The sequence below is a fragment of the Gouania willdenowi genome, chromosome 3 (assembly GCF_900634775.1).
Source record: "Gouania willdenowi chromosome 3, fGouWil2.1, whole genome shotgun sequence".
Taxonomy (NCBI): domain Eukaryota; kingdom Metazoa; phylum Chordata; class Actinopteri; order Blenniiformes; family Gobiesocidae; genus Gouania; species Gouania willdenowi.
This window is the reverse complement of record NC_041046.1, coordinates 8,210,639-8,237,521: the sequence shown is the minus strand read 5'-3', so window position 1 is coordinate 8,237,521 and position 26,883 is coordinate 8,210,639. Positions and strand designations below refer to the sequence as shown.

Genomic DNA, 26,883 nt, shown 5'->3' with positions numbered 1-26,883 from the left:
CTAAAGAATGTGCTCCGGTTCATTTTCAGCTGTTTTTCCATGGAGTCGTTGGGTTTACTCAAATAGAAAGATTTGAAAATTTTACAACAAACTGGTTTAAAAACCTACACTGATGAAGTGCAAGTTATTTCTTGTTTGTGTAATGGCATTGTTCTTACTTCTACAAGTTGTTTTTCTGTCAGTGTTAAAAGGAGGACTTAAGCATCACAGCCAGTACGTTTTGACTGAGTTTAGGAAATATTTTACACTAACACATCAGAAAACTGATGTTTAGTCTGTCATGGGCTTTTTTTGGTTACATAAATCAAACAGTTTTAGTAGCACATTGGTGGACTGTCGAGAGGTGCTGTTTCATGCCGTTACCTGTGTTTGATGCTCACTGAAGTCGTATGTATGGTTTGGATATTTTACAGTAAATGTTTAAGAAGTGACTCTGAGTTTTTTTTTTTTTTTTTTAAACATTGAAGCTTAAAGATTGAAATAGGGCCGGCCTTGCCACCGGGCAACCCAGGCGGTTGCTTAGGGTGCCATCTGCTGGAGGGGCGCCAAATTTCACAAAATAAATAAATAAATAAATAATAATTTAAAAAGGTATAATAAATGTGACACACACCCTTTACAATCACTGTACATGTTTTCCTTTAATTAAACATGACTATTAATTACAGACGTGTGACGTTTTAAACAACATTGGAGATGTTAATGATTGCTTAAGATTGCCTGCTCTTTATTTGCTGCTTACAAGCAATCTTCTGCCCATATTCATGCTTAATTTATTTAATTTTCATTGATTTATTTTACCTCATTCTTTACATCGCTTTTTTTTTTTTTTACATATATTGTAATTACTGTTTTATTCTATATAATTCTGTTGTGTTGTTTGCACATTGTGTTCTTGGGTTTTAGTGACAGGAGTCGTTTGTTCAAGATTTGAGATGATCTCTTCTTTTCTTTCATCAGTGGAAAGAATAATACAAATTTGTTTTTGGAGATTACTTATTTGCCTTGAATGTTTTATTACCGCTTTTTCCCCTCTTAGCTGAGGATGCAAACGACCCTGAAGGGGTTTTTTTTTTTCTTTTGGTCCCGGCACCCAAGTAACTGTAACCTCCACTGCTTAGCATTGGTTGGCATTCACCCTTAACATCACATCTCATTTGTAATGACCTTTTAAATTACTTGTGTCAAGCTCAAGGCTTTAATGCTCCCAATTCGGCCCACAGGAGAAAGTAAAATGAAGGGGAAAACATGAGTCATTGTGTAAATCACCACCTAATTCATTTGTCGATACCTCCAAATACACGATTTCAATGAAAGTGCATACTTTTTTCCATGCCTATACCACATGATAGCAGTCATTTTTAACTTCAAATTGTTGTAAGTACTCTGTTTTTCTGAAATCCTACAATTTTCTATAAATTATTCCCCAACATTAAATAAAAATTGGTCACAAAACCAATGAAAATTTAAGACCCTGTAGGGACTGAAATGTGTCACTTATTGCTTGGATATTGTCGGTGCCTTACATTCCTAAAATACTATTATAAGTGGAAGTGCAAACTTGGGCACATGAATGATAAAATGACTCATTTTACTGCATATATAATCTGCAACCCACTTGATATTAAACTGTCTGTATTTGGCCCCTGAATTAAAATGAGTTTGACACCCCAGTTTTAAAGGATATTTTCCAGATGGCAGATTCATATCATGCATACAGTATTTATAGGTTTTCTTCTTATATCTCTCTTTTTGCATTCACCATTTTTAGCAGGATCTTGATTTGACATTGTTGAGTCCTTCAGAGACATGAGAGCAGCATATTTATTTCTGTTGGTATAAAGTCACAGATAAGTGAAGCAGAATGCTCAATGATATGTGGATTGATGACATGTTGAGGCGAGATACAAGCTGGATGGAGGTCCTCTCTGTCTCCCTTCAGCCGTTTACCCTCCCTGTGGGACTCTCATATATCTGCTGACTGCACGTAGGAAGTAACGGTAACATGCTCACATGTGATCATAAGCTGAGAAAAGCACATCTGCCTCTCAAAAATGAGGGAAGAACGAAATGAAGATGGCATGGTACCTTAATTAGTATAGAGCAGGGATAGGCAACTCTTATCACAGTGGGGGCCACAAACATGATTGTATCTGATCCAAGGGCCACATGATCAATATTCATGTTAATATTTAGAATAATGACCATTCAGAGAGGGGGAAAAGGGTTTTGCTTTTTTTTTTGGTGTTGGTCAGTTTTTAGGCGATTTGTGTGTTTTTAGAGTTGTTGGAGTCATCATTTTGTGTGTTTTTGTTAATTTTGTGTTCTTGTCATTTTGTGTTTTTTCTGTCATTTTCTTCATTTTTTGTTGTTGATTTGTGTGTTTGTGGGGTCACGTTCTGAATTGTTGTTGTTTTCTGTAATTTCTTGTCATTTTGTGTAATATTGTTAACACTTTGCGTGTCTTTGGAGCTATTCTTTAACATGTTGTTGCTTTGTGTGTTTTTGTAATCATTTTGTTTGTTTAAGTGGTTGTTGTGTCTTTTTTTGTTGTCATTTTATGTTTCATGATTCAGTTTGTGCTTTTTTTTTGTGTGTGGTTTTGTGTACTTTGTGTGTTATGTTGGGATTCACTTCCCTTCCAACTTCTTGAATTACAGTCTTTTTTGGGATATTTTTGTGGAATATTAGACTGAGGGCCACCAGTATAGAGCATTCATATACACAAGGCAATCCAATATGTTTTACATGATCAAAAAGAGCAACAGAAAACACACAATAAAAACTAAAACTAAGTTTGAAACCAACAGTAAAATGATTATGAATCGCTCTCTCAGTCATAAGCAGTCGAAAAAGAAAAGCTCTCATGTGATGCTGACTTCAGCTCTGCTGCAGTTTGTTACACGTCTTTGCAGTATAACAACTAAAAGCTGCTTCACCATGTTTATATTTTGTTGATTCACATAACACTTGTAATCAGAGGTGTTTTGTAACAAAGTAAATTTCTTTTTTTTTTTTACATGATTTGTACTTAACAAGATTTTTTAATCAGCACTTTTACTCTGCTACATTTTATAGTTAAAAATTTACTTTTACTTCATTACTTTGATTTTTGCCAACTCGTTACAAATAAAAATATGACAACAATTGATCTGATATGAGCATGTCCGAGAGCATGAAAAGAACAACTTCAGGTTTGCGTGCAGATTCTATTTATGCTTAACATACTTCACTTTCTTTTGTTGTACTTTTACTTGTGTTTTTTTGTTTTCTACAACATACTTAAATGTAACGTGAGGCGTTTTAAGACTTTTACCCAAGTCATTTTCTAATGGGGGACTTTCACTTTTACCAAAGTAATTTTCAGTTGTTGTATTTGTCCTTTTACTTAGTTTTTTTTTCTCTTTTTTCCAGGTACTTTATATACCTCTGCTAATAATTGCTCTTAGCTGGGAAAACATGTAATTTTACATCTAGAATTTTTCAGTCCTGCTCAAGTTAATAGCATCACAGTGAGATGAACTGAAATATAATGGATATGACCACACTGGTAATTATCTGACATTTTCCATTTGAAAGACACTGATTAACTGTTTTAAAGAAACATGCAATGATGAAGGAGTTAGTAACCAGTGTTGAAATATATAACAGTAAATCTGTGTGCACAGACAGGTAGTTTAGTGGTTCCCAATCTTATTTAAATCGTCACTCCATTTTGATATCAAGAATTTCTGGTGACCTTAAATAAATTATTTTTCCATATAATTAGTATTTGGTCACGTTTGCTTTACTGTATTACTATATACACTGTATATATATATATATATATATATATATATATATATATATATATATACACAATTTGAACTACATGTATTCAAATTCAAGTACAGAATACAGATTGTTTTAATATGAAAATAATTGAAAAATGAACTATTAGACATTTCAGGCGACCCCACATGAGGTCCCGACCCCACGGTTGAAAAACACCGGTTTAGTTTGACGGTCAGTCTGGCAGCGTCTCTGTTGCTCCGCTGAGCGGCTCCAACTCAATACCGTTTGATCCTCTGACGTCACGGGGCGCGGCCATTTCACGAGAATCATCAGGAAGGAAGTGTAGTTATTCAAGCTTCAAATTAAAAGCTAAATGTATAAAATACCCTTACATTTCAATGAAAATGTATGAGAAAAGATTCTTTAAAACTACAGAAAGTTAAATCAATAAATCCACTAATAAACATAAATATAGGTCGTAAATATTTATTCGATAATAGTTGTGTTTTCGGCAGTCTTTAGAAAAACAAAAAAGCATAACAATCACACTTAATTGTTTAACTAATCAGCCATAATATTAATAATATACTATTTAATATTTACTTCACAAATTTCATCAATAACTTTTTAAATACAAAATATAGTGTGTAAATTAATATGATTCTCTATCACAATATATATCTTTTATTATGATTACTGAGTATTTTATACCATTACATACATATTATATGTAATTTCTGTCCGAGGTGAAATTGTTGCCCAATATTTGGAGCCAATACTACTTTTGCTCCCTTAATCATAAAAATGACACAATGATGATAACAAATAGTACACGTCTCAATTTTTATAAAAAGAACATTTACTGAAATCAACAAATGTGAGGTAGAACGACAACAAATAATAATAATAAAAAAAACATTTAATAAGTAATAAAAACAGGTGATTTGAAACAAGAACGAGTAAAACAAATATATGTATTTAACAAATATTAAAAACATTTGATGTAGAACAAGAGAATGTAAAAAAATCCTTTAGGGAGTTCCATCATTTTACCCCTGCGATTGTTATACTCATCCTTTTCATTGTTGTTCTTTTGCATCTTGAAATGTAGTTTCCCTCTTAAAGCATATTTCCTGTAACATTTTTGGTAGTGCACCTTTTCATGCTTTATAATAAATCATTTGGACAGTTTTGAGGTCTGGGAGTTTTAAATCTGGTGCGGTGGTTTTATTGTGTAAAATACTGAACGGAAGTGTAAAGGTACACAGATGTAGCTTGATGGGTGGGTGCGTGCGTGCGTGCGTGTATGTGTGTCACCGGGAACAAACCTGTTAACGGAGCGGACAGACATTTTTCCACAGTGAACAAACCCGAAGACAACAACAACAACAACAACAAAGAGGAGAGGAGGAGCAACGCAGGTACAGATTATTTAGTGTGAATTTTACGTTTAGAAGACGATGAGAAAAGTTGGAATTCTTCATAAAACAGACCGTGTTTCTGTGTCGGGTTCATGTTTCCCACTTTAAGCTTCATTTGCGACTATTTTTAGAAAGAACAAGTGTGTGTTGTTGGTGTGTAGAGAAAAGGAAAAGTACACGATGTAGAGACTCATTTTCTGAGCTTTTGTTAGTTTTCAATGTTTGTAAAAACGCTTTATTAAAGCTGCACTAGTTCGTCCGAGCAGCAAAGTTGTGTGGCTTTGAAAGGCGGAGGGTTTTCAGCACCGCGGACAGTTCACTCTCTCAGCACCGTGTCACAGTACTACAAACTATAAACACTTTTATAATACAGCGTTAGCGCTAAAAAACTCACTTTTAATCACATAAACGTATCAAATCCCTCTTTTTGACAGTTTGTTTAGTGGTTTCTTTTCTTTAAAAAGCAAAATAAATAGTCTAAATAGAGCTAGTTGAAGTAGGGCAAGACAGGAAAGACGAAAAGTAGTTCCACACTTGGAATTGTATGTTTAATTCTAATTATTACAAAATGAAGGCATGTGTCTGGTTCACAATTACATTCAGACTCAGTGTATTATTATTATTATTATTATTATTATTATTATTATTATTATTCTAGGGAGCACTTTTATCATGATTGCCATTGGGGTTTCTTTAAGATTTCCACTGTTTCTGTGAACTGATCCAAGCACAGTTACACACACATTCACTCCTTCTGAAGGCTGAATTCCAGCTCTACTTCTTGTCTATTAGTTTTAATGTTTTAACAGTTAAACGCAGGGTGTTAGCGCTCAGTGTTTCCTGTCCCTGGTGTCCATCCGTGTTAATGTCAGTGAGGATGAAGAGCTCAGGCCTGGCTTAAGCAGATCAACCCGTGAGAGTGTGTTTTGTCTTTGCTTGGCAGCCATGTGTTGTTTGGAACCATGATCAAACAGGTAGATTTAGTATTATTTAATTGGATGTATAATAACGTTCTGGATCCTTGCATGTCACACAGACACAGTCATAATGAGACCAAGGGTATTATTTTTAAACTATATACCGATTTCAGTAGATGTTATCATAAGCATACGGGTTATAAATTACACAAGCATTCTTAATCCTAACAGTTTGACTTTGTCTAAGACGTAAAAAAAAAAGATTTTTGACGTGAAAACATATCTCTGACATGTGGAAGAACAGAATAGTCTGGTGGTGAGGGGACTAAAATTCAGGGTTTTAATGGGCGTGGCTTCAGTCAGGCCACAGGTTTCATGTGTGTAGCTCCGCCTCCAGCTTTAGGCCACTCCCATACATCAAAACACAGAGGGGTCATTCCATGTCATTTCAGCAAATGGCTCACAGACTTCCGTCTCAAAACATTCTGAAAATTTTATCAATTGTTCTGTGATTATATAGGCACACTGTAGATTTTTAGTTAGATCGGATTCATACTTTTTGAGATATGTGTTGATTTCCACGCGTCCGTATTTTTCTTTCATTTTCAGCTTCCAATATGTCACAAGAACTACATCACATAAGTATAGTAATACAGCTCCATCTACTTTCTCAGAATATATAAAAATATCTGCTATACATCCTATCTGGTGGACATGCCAGCCCCTCAAATTTGGGGAAAAAATTTGGGGTTTGGGTCTGAAACCATGTTTGGGTCTTCAGCAAACAACTTAGTATATGCCTCCTCAGCTCCCTGTAGTTTGATCAGCTTAAAGCTACAGTATGTACATAGACTGTTCACATCACTAATAATTAGTCACATATATGCATTGGTTCTTGGGTGACACGCTCTTGAAATCCAAAAAAAACTCTTTTTTTTAAAACTATTTCTATTGGCCTATAACAGCATTTGGGAATGTAAGAAAAATCTGATCTCTGTTGTAATTTATTGCATAAACATGACTCTTTCTTAGGATATAATTTCTTTTTTTTATGTGACTTATTCATTTTTATTTTGGAACCCAACTTTTGGTTACTTCATCACTCGCAAATATGGAAAATCCTTTACATGAGGCTATTGTAGCTTTCCTCTGTGTCATTTATTGTTTATTAGTTATTCATTAGTAACATAAACAATATGGACAAAGCTGATAAAATTATAGGGAGCTGAGGCATATACAAAGTTGTTTACCGAAGGTCAAAAACTTCTTTCCAATTTTGATGGGCTGGCATGTCCACTAGATAGGATGTATAGCAGATCTTGTTGTATATTCTGAGAGAGTAGGTGGAGCTGTATTACTATACCAAATATCAGTTTCCTATTTAGTGTGAATCCTGAGATATTTGAAGCTGAAAATGGAAGAAAAATAAGGATGCACAAAAACCGACACGCCCCCCTTACTAAATTGGCCACTTCTCAAAAACTATCTTTCCAATCAAACTAAAATGTACGGTGTTTATTGAAAAATTCCGAAAACAATTGGTAAAAAATTCAGAATCTTTTTAGATTGAAATGCGTGGGATGTCCTGAAAATGTGTTGAAATGACATGGAAAGACCCAGATGGGAGAAAGTGAGAGCAACAGGAAAACAACAAGGATTTGAGACTATTCTAACACAAAGGTAGCGCCCACTGAAGGCTATTATTAACATTATTGTGCTCTAGTTTGCAATGCCATGTATAAATATATTATAACATATGTACGGCACTGATAATATCAAAGCAACAAGTAACACATATTTCAATTTATTAGATTTTGTGAACCTTTTTTTATGTAATTTGGGGAAAAGTTTGTGAAATTCTTTGAAGGAAATTGCAGGATTTGGGAAAAATTAGGAATTCTTTTAACAATTTGAGCTAAAAAAAATGACTGCCATCATGTGATATAAGCATGAGGAAACTGTGAGCCTCACTAATATTGTGGAGTTTCTGTATTAATTTGGAGATATTTAGCTGAGATGTCTACAAACTAATTAGTTGGTTATTTACACAATTATTCATGGTTTTTCTGACTTTTTTGCTTTCTGCTGCTGCAGGCCAAATTGGATGCTAAAAATGTCCGGATTTGTCCCCTGGGCTTTGAGTTTGACACCTGTGTCCTAGAGTCTTGTATTTAACTTTTCTTTGGCTGAGGTTGGTGATTTTGCCGTGCACATTGAACTGGAGCCTAGATGATACATAGATGTCTTTTATTTTTTGTCCCATTTTTTGAGTCTCAGCTTAAACATCGTGAACAAATCAGGGGTGTTCAAATCATGAGTGTCCTGATGTGTTCCCGCTTTCACTCCGGTCATCATCTCCACGCCTGCTCCTCCACCCTCTTCCCAGGAATGCATGCAGACAAGCACTCCATGTTTATTTTACTTTCATTCATTTTCATTCTCCTCAACTGCCTGCGTCTGGTAGTTCTCGGCTGTTATACTGATTGAATTTCAGTGTGATCATCTAAAAAAGATGCCACATTGCATTTTTTTCTGCATGCATACCCTTTGAGTTTGAGCCGAGAGATCAGATTTGCTAATAGTCTGTGAAAAATATGACCTTTTTCAACAATCCAAGGTGTTAGTGCACTTGCTACATCACACTGAAGTGATCAAATTGTGTGTTCACATTCACTAAGGCCTTGAAAACTATAATAATTTCAAAATATGGTCTAAAACCTAAACATTAAAAGGTATGTAATGCACTGTCTATATTGAGAAGACACTATATTTCCCTATGAGGCTTTATTTAAAATTTTTCAAACCATTTTTTTGAAAAACAACTGAAGATCTTATAGATTTTTGATGAAACCAGCTACTGTTAAGGATTGGTTTGTGGAAACTGGCCAATCAGACGAAAACATAATGTTAAAAAATCAAAAGGAAACTATTGTTAAAAAAATCTCTATTGATTATGGATGAATTGGTTGGTGTGAGATGTTTTTCTACCTGTCTATCAAGAAGAATTAGTTCAAAAATTCCAATAGGTCATATGAATCAGGAGCACTTTAGGGAGACAGGATAAGCTAAATTAATTAAGATGGAAAAATAATTACATTACCTTCAAGATCACCTGTAATTAATTTTAACTGCAAGCTCTTTTTAAAGATCATATATAATAGTAATGGTTTAATCGAGTGACTTGGAATAAAAGTCAGCCAGGTTATCTTATTCATTTAAAATCATGCAAAAATATGAAATAAAAGGGAATGAAAGAGAGAGAGGACTGTTCAAATTGAAGTTTGAAAGGTAGTTAAACAAATGAAAGAGTTACTTACTTACTTTCCCACCCCAATGTCCTCCTTGACTTGTCTAAGATTACTCTCCCTTCTACTCTCTGGTGTCGTACAGCGTAATCTCAGTTGTGTCTTGTATGTAAACAGTGCAGCCGACTGCCAGCCGTGGCTGCTCTGATGTGCAACAAGAGCTCACAATAACAGTTAAAGAACATCACTACAAAAATGTAAATAAAAAAGAAAATCACAGAAATCAGATCAACTTCACGCCACATCTGACTGAAAATGGCTGCTTTCAATGGATTGTATTTTAAGGTATGATTTTTTTTGCAAAAAGGTATTTTGAATGTCAGGTTTTAAAAAAAAAAAAGTGCACATATTAGCCCTCATTTAACAACCTTGCTTGAAAACGAGTGCAAATCAGAGTGGACCAACATGTGATTTATAAAACGTTCGTATCTTATCAATCCCAGCGTACAAATGATCAGGTGTTGATAAATCTGGCGGCTGAATTCGATCATCATTAACATGTTACGCCCTCCTGTTTTGGAATTGGCATCCTCACATAGCAAAACAAATACTTGCTTTCTGAACGTGTGAAAATGGGACAAAAGAGCTTATTTAAAAGCTCTGTGGAACAGAGTCGGCTACCGAGCAGGTGCAGTCTGCCCCCCTGTGTGCGCTGCGAGCAACTTCCCAACAGAGATCCTGGAGAGAAGCACGGACATATCGTTTACATCAGTCTGCACGCTTGAAGCAACAAATATCACATTAAAATAAATTAACGATCGAGACCCTTAAAAAAGCCTTAAAATGAATAAATGTTGTCCCTTCTGTGTTTATTATGCCTTCAGCCAATTTCACCTATAATTCATTGCATTACTGATTATTGCAGTGCATTTGTAAAAGTTTAAGGATCTTTTTACATTTAAAAGCATGAATGAGGTCCTGTTTCCTCCATACAGTCCACAGTGATGTGCTGTATGTAGGAAATAGGACCTTATTCTCCATTACAGAGCATAGCAGCAGCAAAAAAGTGGTATTGGTAATAACATGGGCTTTTTAAGAATTTTTTTTTGCTTAATTCGTTTTAACAATCCATTTAGATATGTCCTGAATGTGTTTGCTTATGCTTAAATTACAGCTGAGTCTTGTTTAATATTTCATTTTCAGACTCAGTCAGATTTTGCTGCAGCATCACAAATCCACACACTCAGATTATCGTACACGAGCTCAGACCTGACGTGAGATCTGATCCTGGCTTATGCTCACGTCACGATTGATGAATACCGAAGCTTGCATGAATTTGTGTTTAAACACATTTTATGTTATATACATGACTAGTACAGATACCCTTTAAAAAACTGTGCAAGTGAGCTTTTCTAAATCTTAGAAAGTTAGAAATAAACAAAAATACATCAAACTAAATCACCCATTACGTGTTTTAGATGTGCTTTTTCATAGTGAGCTGTTGTTGTTATTTTCACACTATTCTCCTGGCGCTCTCAGATAAATAATGCAGTACTAATAATCACTTTGTCACCAGCAAACGCCATCTTGTTTTTGTGACGTTTAGAAGGTTCTGTTCCAAACTGCATCCGTTCTCAACACATCTCACATCTTCACGGTGACATGATCCATGTGTATTGATCGGGATGACAGAGCAGATCTGAAGTAATCGGATTCCTGTTTCCCCCAAGTCAGCATTAAAGTATCATTGCACGCAACAGAGAAATAAATGCCTGTGTCCAATGTGGAGGATTTTATTGTTAACTATCAAAACTTGGCTACAGGCTACAGCTCTATATGCACTGTCATCATCACAGTCCATGTGTCAATGTGTTGGAATGAACAGCGTGTACAGAGCAGCAGGTTGACAGGTGTCCATTTGAATGTGAGGATGAAGGACGAGAGCGGAGAGAAAAAAACTGTTGTAAAGTGGGGGTGGTGTGAGCGTGTTCCTCTTGATGTGTGCGTCTGTATTCATCTGTTTGTCTGTGCGTAAGTTACTTTTGTGCGTTTCACATTACGTGTTTGCTAGAGTGAGCTGAAGAGAGAAAGGATGCCGACGTAAAAGAGACGACAGCATGTAATGGGAAAGTTGAATAAGAGCAAGAGGCAGCGTGGTTCATGTGTTATGTAAGCGTTGTGTGTGTGTGTGTGTGTGTGTGTGTGTGTGTGTGTGCGCGTGAGTGTGTGTGTGCAGGACTACAGTTTAATCCAGTGGGTTTTATCCTCAGTGAATGGGACAGTGGGGCTTTACAGTGATTATCTCCTACAGGCCACAGATGATTGCTTTGAATCTCCTAGATGTCCCAAATGTTTTCCTGCTGGTCATCATCTCCATTCTTTACATTTTAAACTAGGGCTGGGCAATATCCCTGAAAAATGTATCACAATATAAGTGTTTCATTTCAGTCGATATTGATAATTATTGTTTCTTTTTTTTTTTTTTAATCTATTCAAAATAAGAACCAGAAGAAAAAAGGCCAAATATAAATACTTTTATTTTAAACGTAATCTTTAAAAGAGAAAAAGGTCACAAAACTATGGAAAAAAAATAAAAATAAACTGTTCAATGTAGAAAATATACACACTATAACTAAATACTTAACCAAAGAAAATGTGCAACGCATTTTGTAAATAATAAATCAGTGTACACCTGAGGTAGAACTAACATCTCTGACGTGAAACAAACAGCAGGGTATTACATTAAGAAAATATTATGGGGCAATTTTGGCCTTTTTTTTTATAATGAAAATATTGCATTTCACAAGTTGGGACGGATGAATAGCGACATTAGTTTTATGCTAACCTTTATTTCACATGACATGTTAAATCTCACCATAAGCAAATCAGTGGCTCTTTGTGTTTTGATGACGGAGTTGTTGCCATTTTTTTCCAACAGAGTTCAGTAAAAGTATCGAACATTCTGTCGCTCATATTTTCTATTGATATTGATGACATCTTTATCATGATATATATCATTATCTTTTTATGGTCCAGGCCTATTTTAAACATATACTGTGAGGCTTGGGGTCATTTCCATTTTTAAAATACAATTACGCCTTCATTCATCCATGCTTAATTATGACCCAATTACGATTACGTTGACCTGCATTTTTTTCTAATTACAATTAAAGGTATGGTAGGTAATTTCCTCCAGATACACTTTTTAAGTTTTTGATTGAAATTGTCTTTATGTCCTGCCAGAAATTAAGCTCTGAAAAAGGAACAAAGAAAATCTGTCATCTGTAGCAGCTGTAAATCTTTAATAACTTTGACCAATGAAAAAAGACTTCTTTTTTTTTTTAACCAATCATGTCTCCCTGTCTCCCTGCTCGTTCTCGACCCCTCGCGTGCACGAGCCCACTTGGTAGATGCTACATTCAAAATCATTCTAGTTTTTGAAATATACCTACCCTGCGTTTAAAATAACTTATTTTACTTATTAAATTATTATTTTCCCTCTGAAATCAATTACAATTCCGTTCACAATTAATAAAGTTCCACCACAATTAATCACAATTATTTACCCTTAATAAATAACACCATAAAACGTATCTTTCCACTGTTAAGGTAAGGTTGTGTTGATTCAGTCAAGGTTTTTCAGGAAAATAAAAAACATTATGTGCCTCGCGGTGATGGCAGTTTATCCCGATTCTGTCAATTTCTACTTTTAAACGTTTTCATTAGTCGATTCAGTGATTCCGTCCACAATTCCGTTAACGTGGATTTTATAGGGCCCTATATTGGTATTAATGTTCTTGGTGTGGGAGTCTGAGCCTATTTCTGTCAGTATAACACAAGATTTATATATATATTTTAAAATAATAAAATGATTCTCAAGAGAACTGGCAGGTAGTGGCAAAAGATGACGTGAAACATAATTTAAGAATTGTTAACTACGTATGTTGTGGCACTTCTGAATGGAATGAGACGGAGTTGAGGTTTAGGGTTGCTGGTCAGATGCGGACACAGGGTTTATCAGTGTACGATGGTATCTGGCCTGCTTAGGGCAGTGTGACCAGAACCAGGAGAGATTCTGTAATCACATGTCAACATATGTATAAGCCATAGAACTGTAACATTTTCATCAATTTAATTAGATAAATGTAATTTCTGTCAATTTCTAAGTCAATTATCTGAACTCAATTACAATTCAATTATGATTAAACAGCAACAGATTTTTTTCAATTATGATTTCAACTGTGATGACATCATAACTGTAATTAATTATCAATTACGCAATTGTAATTATAATTGACCCCAACCCTGTAAACTGTATATTTGATAAAAGTTAACCCTCCTATTTTTCTTAGGGTCATTTTGACCCCATTCCATGTTTATTTCGTTGACTTTTTTTGGTTTCACATTTTGTGACTTTTCCTAATTTGAGTGGTGCAATTGATTAAGAATAAAAGCATCATGATATTTTTTTTCAATCGGCTGAACGCATATTGCACGCAATGGTGTTCCTCTGGGGTCAATTTGACCCTAAGCGTTTTAGCTGTGTAAAACTTTGCAGGTGCAGAGTTGATACTTTTGAGTTGATACTAGGGATGCCCCGAAATGAAAATTTGACGCTGAATCCGAAGCCGAATAAAATATAAACGCTTGGCCGAATACCGAATAATATAATATAATATCGAATGCGGTTTTTCACTATTTTTTTAGATTGTGCATAAATAGCCTGAATACATTTTTAGACATGTTTTTTAAAGAAACTAAATGTTTATTGAATATTATGACATTTTAAAAATATTCCAGTAGCCTTTGCTTTTCAAAAAAAAGCACAACAAAATTTTTCATTTACAGTATATTAGGCCTTCAAATAAAACAAAACATGCATTTAAAAAAAAGGTTAAGTGCATTAAAGGGGAGGTATGATGAAAAAATCACTTTCTAATGGTTTTGCTACAGTGATATACATCCCTTTAGCCTCATTCAGAGGGACAGAGTTGAAAAAGTTCTGTTTCCTCCCTCCTTTGTTATTCCACATTTAGTAAAAAGTCAGCTTTAAACGGGTGAGTTGGATTTTACCTACGTTGGCAGCTGACGTCACCTAACACGCCTCCAAGAATGTGAGCTCCTCCCTCTCCAACTATCTAACAGCTAAAACAAACACTGCGGTTTAATATAGAATATGTATTATACTTTATTGCCATATATGTAAATACAAACTGCACTACTTTTTCTGCTGCCGATCATGTTGGGAGTCACTGCTTGGAGCCACTGACCCATTGTTTACACACATCAGCTGTTAGCACTCCGTGCTAATGCTACACCAGTCTATGCAGTGAGACCCAGTGAAGTGTAAGGAGGAAACGTTGGAGATGTTTACGGATTCGTGGCTCACGGCGCTAACAACGGACTCGGTTGTGGAATTGGACGGTTTCCAACTTTTACGCAGTGACGGACGATGGAGAGCACTAAGAAAGGAGAGAGTCTGGTTGTGTTTGTGTGTGAAAAGGAGGAGCTGCTGCTGTGCTCCGGCAGCAATGCGCACACACTTTTTCAACTCAAAATCACTGCACGTTGTTGATTGCATCACACGCTACTATTCAGCCTTGCTTTTAACTCAGTAAACCGAAGGCCAAATGTTCCTTTTTTTGTAATATTCGGACGAATATATTCAGTGCCAGAATATTCGGTGCATCCCTAGTTGGTACATGATAAAGTAGAACTGATATTTTCCTCGCTGTGGGGTATTAAAAATATTCTTCATTCTGTGAAAGTCATGAATGTTGTACCCAAAATTAGAAAAATTTTTTTACCTGATCAAATCAAATCAAATTAATCTTTACTTTTTTTTTTAAATTTTTTTTTTAAACACTCTTCATACAATAAAATGCAGTTAAAAATAAAAAATAAATAAAACATCCACCCCTTACAAACCCACCGCACACAAACACACAGGTTAAAATAAGGACAATTTGGTGGTGCTGCAGGAAAGTTCACATCATCACCATAACCAATACGGTTCATACTATTGTGGTCAATAATGTTAGTACATTTAAGGAGATTTGGATAAATAATTAATTAATTAATAATAATGGTGGTACTAGATAACATGTCAAGGTTTTATTATCAAGGGCTTATTTATGCATTCAAAAAATTAACAAAGTGCCTGACACAAAATATTGGTCAACAATTTTCTGAAAATCATTTTCTGGAGTCAAATATGTTTGGGGTCAGATTGACCCCAACGGTGAAATGTGTTAGTAATAGTGGTGAATGCTAGCGATGGTTGCAGACGCCCCATAAGGAGCTAAAACAGCTTTCAATGCATATTTGATGCGTACACTTCTGTTTCTCTCCTTCTCTGGTAAATCTGCACATCTCGCCTGTTAGTTCAAAGATATGTTATAATCTGAGCCAACTGTAAAATTCCTGCTTAGAAGTGTTAAAAAAACAGAGCCTGGCATCCTAAATGTTGCTGTTTTTGCATTCACTGCCTAATAATCCACCTCCTGTTCTGCCTGCAGTTCCTTTTCCTGCTCGGTATCACCTTGAAGTGTAACCATTAAAATCAATCTGGTATTGACTGCATTTTTAACGAAGAATCTCTTGTACAACAAAACAGGTCACTTGCTGTGATGGAGGCCACTCCTCTACATTTCCACAGTTAATTTCCGCAGCAGATTTTTCAGTGTGTCCTTCTCTCCATAGGGAATGTTTTATTTTGTTGAGGCCATATTGTCACAGCGGGTGTTGCTGTGGCCAGGAAACCAGCTTGTTCTCTTCACATTATTACAGTGACCTTTATTAACCATGAAAACTGGAGGAATTAGTTTACTAAGGTTTTATTTATTGATTTGACTTTCATTCCTTTTGAAAGGAAAGGTGTGGGATAAGGAGGGATATTATCACAATATCCTTGCTTTATTTTATCAAGTACACCTAAATATTTGTCTTGGACAGAAGGAACATGAGCAAGTAGACATGTTTTGGCATGATGTCACACATGCAGAAGTGGTTTTGCTCTAACTTAACCAGAGAGGCAGAAGAGCAAAATATTCTGGGACTACATGGTGGAAAGATGAGGGAAATGAGTGAGAAAACAGAGCAAAGTTTGGACACATTTTAAAGTTATAGGTAGAGTGTAGAATGAGCCGTTTAAACATTTTATATCATACAGGATCCAAAGACAACCTGCACAGACACAGGAGAACAGTCAATCCATCAATGACATTAACTGGAGTTTTTTTGTTTTACAATTTATGACTGAAGCCCTCTGGTCTCTATACAAAAGAACCTTATTTAATACTTAATTTTATTTCATATTTTTATTGAATAGTTTTGGTTTTTTTCATACAGATGCTTTAGTAATTATTAGTGTATGCTGTATCTACTCATTTGCAGTTTCAATTAAAGTATGTGTCGCATTATCCATCCATGCAATGTTATGTTCCTCTTGTGAAGTGGGTTTTGACAAAGGTGTACAGCTTTTTAACTTCTGGTACGATACAGATATTGACCAATACCGATATCTGCCCAATATTCCCCTAAACAAGCCACATTACAGAACTCACTCACACGTGCTGTCCCTTATAGGAGAAAAAGGCAAAAGTGGCACATTTTGTGCAACTGTTTGTTAATAAATGTGTCAGTGAAATATTGCGTTTTGGTCCATATTGCCCAGCCCTAATTTTGGTCACCGAAAATTGCCCATAACTTCGTTTCCATGGTATTTTTCCTGTTAAAAGGGTGGCCGATGGTCTTGCAATGTAACTAATGTTACTCTTGCGACAAAATCTTGCGTGATTTCAGTGTAACATACCGGTTTTGTAAATCATAAAGCAGGGGTGTCAAACTAATTTTAGTTCAAGGGCCAAATACGGACCAGTTTGATCACAAGTGGTCATCCTGCAGGTTTAAAGGCAGGAAAACAAATAATTTTAACATTAATGTGCCCAAGTTTGCACTTCCAGTTATAAATCAGACATAAAGTATGGGGCATCAACAATATCTAAGCAATAAGTGACAGATACTTAAATGTCCTTTTACTTTATTTATTTTTTGACCAATTTTTATTTAATTTGGGGAGATTTTGTGTAATAATTTCCGAAAAATAGCATGGATTTTGGAAAAAGTTCTTTCAACAACAATTTACAGGTATAACTGAATTATTTGGTAATTTACGGTACACAATGATCATGTTTTCACTTTCTCCTGCAGGCCAAATCGGATGCTCTGTTGGGCCAGATGTGATCCAAAGCGTATAAAATGTGAAATTAATAACAGTAATTGACTCATTAACTTTCTTTCTTTGCATGTTTGGTACAATTTTATTATGTTTAATAGCCAGTAAAGTCATCTAAACCAGGATAGATGATAAAACGGAAAAGTGTAACTGGGTAATGAGTGTGTACACCCTAAAACGGAATTAGAAACATTTTAAAACAGAATATCAGAGGCCCTATAGTTTTTCTACTGAGCACCAGACCAAAAAATGTATGTGCACCCTTGCATGTATTCCTCATGTTACCACAGACTTCAGCTGGGTCTGCTTCCACAGTAAGAACAGCAGAGGTGTCCACATTAAAATCAAGGCCAAATAAAACAACCCTAGACATCTTCTAAAACAGTGGTCCTCAGGAGGCCAAAGGGTTTTCAATTCCCCCAAAAACCTTTGCTCACTGAATAAAATTCAATTTTCATTAATTTTTTATTTAATGGAATACATATTATTTTGTATTACACAATTTTAAAATATAATACACACAAACACAAGATAGTGATGATATTATCTATCATGGGGCAATAAGGCTAAACAGAAACACTAATAAAATACTAGATTCAGCTGAATCAAATTGAAGCCATTCCAACTTTGTTTTGGTTATATAAGGTAGAGTGTGTGTAAAGTGTGCTAGTTCACTCTGGTCTATTTGGCTGAGTGTGTGTATGGTTGTGGTCACATGCTTGGTATTAGCAGTCAGGCAGAAAGCAGTGGCTGAACTGTCTGAATAGTTTATCCCTCAGGCTGCCATCGTGCTCTGTACTCAGGTCTTGCACTCATGTACTCATATCTTAGCGTATGTGTTCAGTGATTATAGGTCAACAAAAAAACTGATGCACATGTGGATTGTGGGGGACAACTTTTGTTATTTGGAAATAGAAATATGCAGCTAAAGTCAGGAACTTCTGTTAAGTTTGGAAAGTATGAAGCAGAACAAGAATGTAAACATAAAGAAGAGTTGATGCGCTTAAGGTTTATCTGATCTCTGTGGTGTGGAAGAAACTAATGTGTTGTGAAGGTTGTCTGAGAGTGGATGATGTGAGCTGGCAGCACTACACTTACTTCCTCTGAGTTTCCCCTGACAGGTCTGACTGTATGAATGTATACGTAGGCTCTGTGTATAGCACTCACCAAACAACACATTAGTGGATGGAGGGCAGTCCATGCTAAATCATGCCTGTCTGTTAGTGAGGGTAAAGGTATTATTATCATCTCCATTATAACAGCAGCCTGTTCGACGCCATCAATGATTTTTCCTCCAATATCTCTAAACATGAAAACTTGACTCGTGACATTGTGGAATATGATATTTAATGGAATCTTCCACTGTTTTTACAAATGTGGCCTAAAATCTTTGAAATGTCCTCATTAGAAGATTTATGTCTTATAAAATGTATTTTCTTGCACCATATTTTTTTATTAACTTTTAAAAATGGGACTACTTTACCTTTTTAAAGTCTGTGGTCCGCCATCTTGAAATCACGTGATTGATGATGTCACACTGCACCATTTGCCTGTAAACATCCAACTGTTTTTTTTTGGAATGAAACTTTCAGCCTGATTTTTAGATCATTTAGCAGCTTTTTTTCCGTCAAAATGCCAATTTGTGCTGCTTTTGGTTGCTCTAAATAATCAGGAGAAGTTAAAGATGTCGATATAAACCTCTTTTGTTTACCAAAAGAGGGTAAAAACAGTTGTGACCCAAAAAATAACCTATGACCGACGGGGACGACAGTTCCAACTCTGCGGTTTGGTCGTAGACAATGAAGCAGAGAAGAAGAGCTCTCCTAAGGGACCTTTAGTGTGTTGAAGACACACAAACCCTGAGGATAGAAGTTCTATTGGGTGGGAGTCCTTCAGCTGTCCATGATTTACTCGCTAACTTCAGCCACCAGACTGTCAGCTGCATACTGTTTCAGGGAGAGTAAAGGTCCCTTAGTTAACAAAGTTAATAAAACAAATATGGTGGCATAGATGTTCTAGTACATTTCAAAGATTTTAGGCCACATTTATAAAAACAGTGGAGGATCCCTTCAAGATTTAATCAATAATCAGTACATTATGATAGGAGTGGGATTTTTTTGCATTTCTTTACGGTGGTATGAATATTCCGGTAGGAAAGGTAGCTTGTGAAAATGTTTACAGCGGTTAAGAAGGAAAACAAACTTTTTTTTCAATTTAGTCTTTAAATAAATGAACATATGATTATACTGTCTGCCACTTACTGACCAGGATTATTTTATATAACTCTTCTGTAAAATACTTACTGCGACTTAACAATGGTAATGTAGTTTTTTTTCTTTGTCCGTTTTTGTTTTCAACACTATTTCATGTGTTTAAATGCAGAGAAATTGGCTGTGTTTGAAATTGCATACTAACGTACTATCAATCAGTCAATCAATCAAACTTTATTTATTGAGTGCTTTTCATATATACAATATAATAAGTGCTTTACATCATTAAAACCTTACATACAGTACAATACAGTACCTCTGTTAAAAAAGAGAACACTGGATGCCTCTATACTGGCTAACTATAGACCAATCAGCAACCTTCCATTCATGGCCAAGATCACTGAGAAGGTGGTCTTCAACCAACTGAGTCAATTCTTAACATTCAACAAAATATTTGATAAATTTCAGTCAGGTTTTCGTTCTCATCACAGCACTGAAACTGCTCTGATCAAAGTGATCAATGACATAAGGTTGAACACTGATTCAGGAAAAGTATCTGTTCTCATTCTGTTGGATCTAAGTGCTGCATTTGACACTGTAGATCATACAATTTTGTTGCACAGATTGCAAACATGGGTTGGACTAAATGGAAAAGTAATGCAATGGTTTAAGTCATACTTGGAGGAGCGAAGCTATTTTGTAAGCATTGGAAACTTTGAATCTGACAGATTACCAATGTCCTGTGGGGTTCCTCAGGGATCTGTTCTTGGACCCCTTCTGTTTAGCCTTTATATGCTTCCTTTAGGACAAATTTTACAGAACTGTAAGGTTGATTATCAGAGCTACGCAGATGACACACAACTATATCTATCACTGAACCCAGATGACTATGGTCCCATTGAGGTGTTGTGTGACTGTTTAGAAAAAGTAAACTGCTGGATGAGTGAAAACTTCCTTCAACTAAACCATGACAAGATGGAGGTGATTGTCTTTGGTAACAAGGAAAAGAGGACCGCTGTCAGCAATTATCTTGAGTCTCAATCTTTAAAAGCTAAAGACCAAGTCAAAAACCTTGGTGATCTGATTGACTCAGATCTTACATTCAGCAGTCAGATCAAATCTATCACAAAAACATCTTCTACCACCGAAAGAACATCTCCAGAGTGAAAGGTTTAATGGCTCAGAAAGATCAGGAGAAACTGATCCATGCTTTTATCTCCAGCAGACTGGACTATTGTAATGGTCTTCTGACAGGAATCCCCCAAAAGAGCATCAAACAGCTACAGCTGGTTCAAAACGCTGCAGCTTGGGTCTTAACCAGAACAAAGAGGTCAGAACACATTACTCCAGTTTTAAAGTCTTTACACTGGCTCCCAGTCAGCCTCAGAATGGACTTTAAAGTTCTCCTGCTGGTGTATAAATTTGTGAATGGGTTTGGTCCAGAATACATCAGTGACATGTTTGTCAGGTATGAACCCAGCAGGTCTCTCAGATCTATGGACACAGGTCAGATAGTGGAGCCCAGAGCTCGCAGTAAACATGGTGATGCTGCTTTTAGTTGTTATGCTGCAAAGAAGTGGAACAAACTGCCAGCAGAGCTGAAGTCAGCATCACATGTGAACATTTTTAAATCAAAGTTAAAGGCACTTTTTTCTCTATTGCATATGATTGAGAGAGAGATTTTTAGTCATGTTGTTGATGTAATGATGATTTTACTGATGATTTTAATTGATTTTACTGATGATTTTAATTGATTTTACTGATGATTTTAATTGATTTTACTGATGATTTTAAATGTTCTTATTGATTTTAAACAATTGAATGTTTTATCAAGTAAAGCACATTGAGTTGCCTTGAGTATGAAATGCGCTATACAAATAAATTTGCCTTGCCTTGCCTTACAATAAAAAATACCCAACGCAAACATTTCACAGGAAACCCCAAGAACATCACGCACACACACACACACATAGAATTAAGATGAGGACAGTTGCACATGATACCAGGCTGGTACAGAGGATCTTGGAGGGAGGACAGCATCACAAGGGGCCATCTGCACCAGAGTTGAACATAAACTGCCGACACAGGGCCCCCAGCGCAGCAAAGAGACACAAGTCCTTCACCAGCACTGAGAGCCCAGGAGGCAGCACCACCACCATGGCCACCGTCCATCACAGGTCCCAGTGCAGAGGGCCCCCTCAACTCATACTACACACAAGTCTGACGTTAGAATTAGTACATAGTGTGCTCTAGGGATGGACGATATAGACAAAAAAAATTATCCAGAGAACTTATGGTATTTATCACGATAACGATAAAAATGACAATAAATAAAAACAATAAATAATTAAAACTATTCCCAACTAAGTATAAACAACTTTTTTACAAACACAAATTAATTTGTATAACACTCGACATGTTAAAAAAGGCTACAATAGCTGCTGACTCAAAGAGCTCATGGCCTGATATGTTATGGAATAAGTTAGTGCATGTGGGTCACTCTATTAGTGTCATTGTATGAAATTCATTTATTTGCTCAGTTAAAATGAATTCATTTTCTAAAAAAAATAATTACGAGGTCAGACTTGACGTATGAACGGTTGATAAATGTGGGCCATTGAGCGTGTAGTGTATAGTATGTTAGTATGCAATTTCAAACACAGCCCTTGTGCACTGAGTTGTTGCTGATAAATTGTCTTTGATGTCTTAGATTTGATGCGCCATGGGAAAAGCATGAACAAGTTGACCAGGGGGCGTTTTGAATTATTTACATATTCTGAAAGTGTGGTCTCTAAGCTTTCCAATGATGTCACATACAGTACATGGAAGTTAAATAATATTTGTAGAAGTTAATGCCATTTGAATGTTGGCAGTCTCTAAAGTAGTTTAGTGAGAAATTCTCATTCAGAGTTTTGCAAGGTTTCTCACTTCCGAGAGCAGCCAGTAACAAAAGCTGTGTATTTGCATTACATTGCATTAACTCGTTAATATAGTTTTAATGGGATTCACATTTACTGTACAATTATGTTATGTGCATGTTGTGGAGGCGATTACAACACACACAGGGGTGAGCATGTGTAACACCAAAAATACTTCCCCGTGGAAACACCGTTCTCAATACAATAAGTTCCCCCCCGGAACTCCTCAGTTATTGGGTGGATTATGAACCTGAAAACATGAGCACCACAATGTTTAGGAAACGTGAACTTTTTACTTTCTCTTCTTCTCTGCAAAACAGTTAGCAACACAGCATCCTTGAACCACAGCGCCCCCTGTGGTGTAGGCCTTCAGTAGTGAAGCACAGCAGAAACATTCATTCAGAAATAGTTTTATTTTTAAGACCCAAACTCCACTTTATGGGATGTGCTCATCTTGTTTATAACTTAATGTGCCGCTGTGGTGTAGTGAAACAATAAATTACAGCTGAAATTAAGTATTTCTGTGGTTGAAAATGAAATGAGATGAAAACGATTTGTGTGTCTGCAGCTCTAGTTAGGATTTCAAACTGCTGCCTGTGGTTATGAATTAGCTGCTGCTGCTGCGATAAAAAGACACACTTCCTGAAGCAGCATTTGTCCCAACTCATAACCAGGAGAGATGCTAAGTAGCCATGTGTTATTTGAGTGCAATTAGCATATTTTGCAAAGAAATAGTAAATAGTAAATCACTATTTATTCAGATAATAAAGGTTTTCTCAGCTTGTGTGAGGCCGACTTGCTCCTGCTTTTCTCGTGGATCATTACAAATTGTTGTGTTCCCAGTTTTGAGAATATTTGTTTGTTTGGGTTTCCTTGTGGCTGCTTTGGATTCATGGATTCTTTTCATTTGCACTGTTGGCTTTTTGGAATTTTATATTTTGGATTTTGGATAATAATATTTCATTGAATGGACTTTTTCCCCCCTTTTCTTTTCTTTCTTTTGAAATATTCTTGATTCTCCTCATCTCTGCATTTGGCTCCTCACCTACACCTACGTAACAAATTAGTCTCTAGGATTACCATGTTTTAACCATGCTAGAATTACAATTCTTACAAGATTGTGATTTCAGGCTGTGGTAAACTCTGACTTTTCTGTCTCTACTTTGTAATAATTAATCATTTTTTATATTAAGAAATTTCCATGTGAAGTTTTTTCTTCTAGTAAGCCTCCTTATGGCTTTCATCACATTTGAGGCTGAAAAAAAGGTCAAAACCCTAGAAAACCAAGCTTCTTTCTTCTTGTAGTCCATCCACTGCTATTTTTGTTACGGTGCAACATACTGAATGTCAAATACTGTATTTACACAGTAGCCACTGTCAAGATACACACTGCTGTGCTCTGTATGTGGTCACACTGTTTTGACCTTTACACACATGAAGCACTCACATATCTGACACTCATAGGCTCACACACAATTGCTGCATTAGTAATGTTCACCGATCACATTCCAATGAATTATGAAACGTGTTTTCTTTTGAACTAACGTGATGTGATACTGTATATCCTCAGTGTTTTTTTTAACATTTTTCTTCTACTGCATTTCATTTGGTCCTCGGCCATTTGCGCTTCATAAGATGTCCTTAGTTTTGAGTTTGTAGGTAGAGAAAGCAATGGTGACTCTACTTAATTTTATTTAATCTAAATGAATTCTTAATTTGTGCTGCCAGGATGAGGGCAAGAAGTAGTTACTCCCAGAACAGCATGTTTTTTGTTCTTTTGTGCTTTGTTTTATGTTTTTGTCAGGCTTTTTTTGTTATTTTTATGACTATTAATTAACAGTGTTTCAATTAGGGTTTCAATGATTGATCATCCATTATCGATCAGTGTAAGCGGTACCAGACAATCAATACTGATCACAAGATGAAATAAAAATTGAGGTTTTTAGTTTGTCATGAAGCACAATTCTAAACAAGATTACTAAGTAATGTTGCACCGAAAATGGCTCAAAAGTGCATTTTCAGTTTTCGGCCAAAACACTTTAGTCTCTGAAACAAAGTGACCGAAACAGGATGTTGTGATGATGCGAGCAAACACTGCGGTCAGCGGACTTATATTCAGTTTTCGGCCTTGGTTCTTGGTTTCGGTCAAGAATTTTCACTTCGATGCATCCCTAAAGATTACATAAAGCACCATGAGAGAAATAGAAACATGTTGGGCAGGGGGCGTTTCAAGTTGTTTACACATTCTGAAACTGTGGATTCAAAGGTTTCCAATGGAGTTACACACATAGAAATCAAATAATATTTGAAGAAGTTATGGTCGTTTGAATGTTATCACTCTCTAGTGTACAGGAGGAAGAAAAGTTTTCATCGTCACCTTAGAGCAGTAGGCAGATGGGGCAGAAACAAAGAAACATTTGCATTACTTTGCATTAACCCAACCCCCCAGCCAGGGTTGGGGTCAATAACATTTTTTAGTTACAATTACATTTTCTATTACCCATGATCAATTACAATTCAATTACGATTACAGTGACTAGAATTTTTACCTATTCAAATTAAATTACAATTATTTTTTATCCTCAGAAAGTCAATTACAATTATGTTCTCAATTACTAAATTTCAATTACAATTAATCACAATTACTGAGCCTGAAATATATAACCTAATAAAAGTTAATCTTCCTCTTGTGTTAGCTTTCTCTTAGCATCTCTTCTGCTAACGGGTCCTAAATCAGCTGTAAAATACACTAAAAACAAACATCTATCAAATAATTTATTTCCTATCTATTGGTTGCCTTGTTAGGCTTCCTAATCAATGAAAAATAGGTATTATTTTTGCTGTGGACATCTAAGCTTTTTTTTGTGTCAGTATACCACTCATGTTCATTTTTCATTTATTTATTTTTTTTAATTGTAAAAAGTGTGAAAGCTTGATTTGAGTTTGAGTTTATTTTATTTAAAACAGTGACAATACATATTAATAAACATATACATGTAAATATGCAAGATTATAGCCAACAGCAAATTTCCACATTTAGTCTCTTCGTCAGGTTGATGTCAACAACGTAAGATAATAAAATCTATAAAACAACAGTAATAACAAGTAAAACAGTTTGCCTTCATGGCCAGTTTGAGCAGGAAGAGTAATTACAGAGAGAGAAAACATGTACTTAAAAACACAATAGGACTGAAAATAAAAAAGAACGCAAGAACAATGAAACCGTATAGTGGATCATGAAACATACAGGCCAAGCGTCAGTGAACCATACGTATTTCACTAGTGTTAAATGCTAAAATTAGATATCGAAGAGCTGATTAAAGTGCGGAGTGCTGAAAGCGTTAGGTGTGTAATTATATTGCAGATTGCCCGATTGCACAGTAAATATAAAGTGCTATTTTAAGTGCACATTACTTAATACATATTACATTAATTAAATACCAGCAATGGCAATCATATGATATTTTATTTATTTATTATTTATTCAGTTCAAAATCACATCATTGTTTTTTTTTTTTTTTTTTTTTTTTTTTGTCCTTTTTTTTGTCCTTTTTTTTGTCCTTTTTTTTGTCCTTTTTCATGCCGGAAAGGGCGACGGAAAAAAGCATTATGCTTATCCAGATCTGTCCCCTAATTTGAACACAGATAATTTTACATCCAACCTTGTTTCTTCCCTTTTTTTTTGTGATGTGTTCTCGTCTGCAGTCATTGTTCCTGTTGTTACTCCTCTTCACTGTCTTTTTTTTTTTTTTTTTTTCTTTTTTTTTTTCTGGGAGTATTATTTTTTTAAGAATATAAAGTGTGTCTTGCCTTGCATGTAGCCTTAATACCGAAAAGGTAAATAAAGATACAATAAATAGCAAAAATATTAACGGGGAAGAGGAAGTAGTAGCAATGATAATAAAGCAGTGATTATGTATTAGGAGGCCACCAATTTTCTGGTCGATCACCAATTTTTTTAAAAGCCTGACCGGCCGATACCGATTCTGGCCGATCCCGATTCTTTTTTCATAACTGACATCGTACACCTTGAATGTTCCAAACTTATTTTATTGTAAAACATTGAACAATACCTGTGAAACAATACAAGTGTGTTGTTTTAACTGCACATGAGGTAGTTATCTCAAATATAAATTAAAAGTTTAGAACATTGCTGTCTAAA

The 26,883-nt window shown here is 35.6% G+C and overlaps 1 protein-coding gene across 3 annotated transcripts in view; it reads left to right on the top strand.

Moving 5' to 3' along the window:
• LOC114458385 (synaptosomal-associated protein 25-A-like) overlaps positions 1–26,883 on the top strand; it is a 160,665-nt gene that overhangs the window by 84,238 nt on the left and 49,544 nt on the right. Inside the window, exon 1 of one of the 3 annotated variants that reach the window (XM_028440767.1) lies at positions 5,050–5,195. The exons of the other annotated variants lie outside the window; for them this stretch is intronic. The gene's annotated coding sequence lies outside the window, so the exon portion shown is untranslated. Of the gene's footprint in view, positions 1–5,049; positions 5,196–26,883 lie in introns of those variants that run through there. 3 annotated transcript variants of the gene reach the window in all.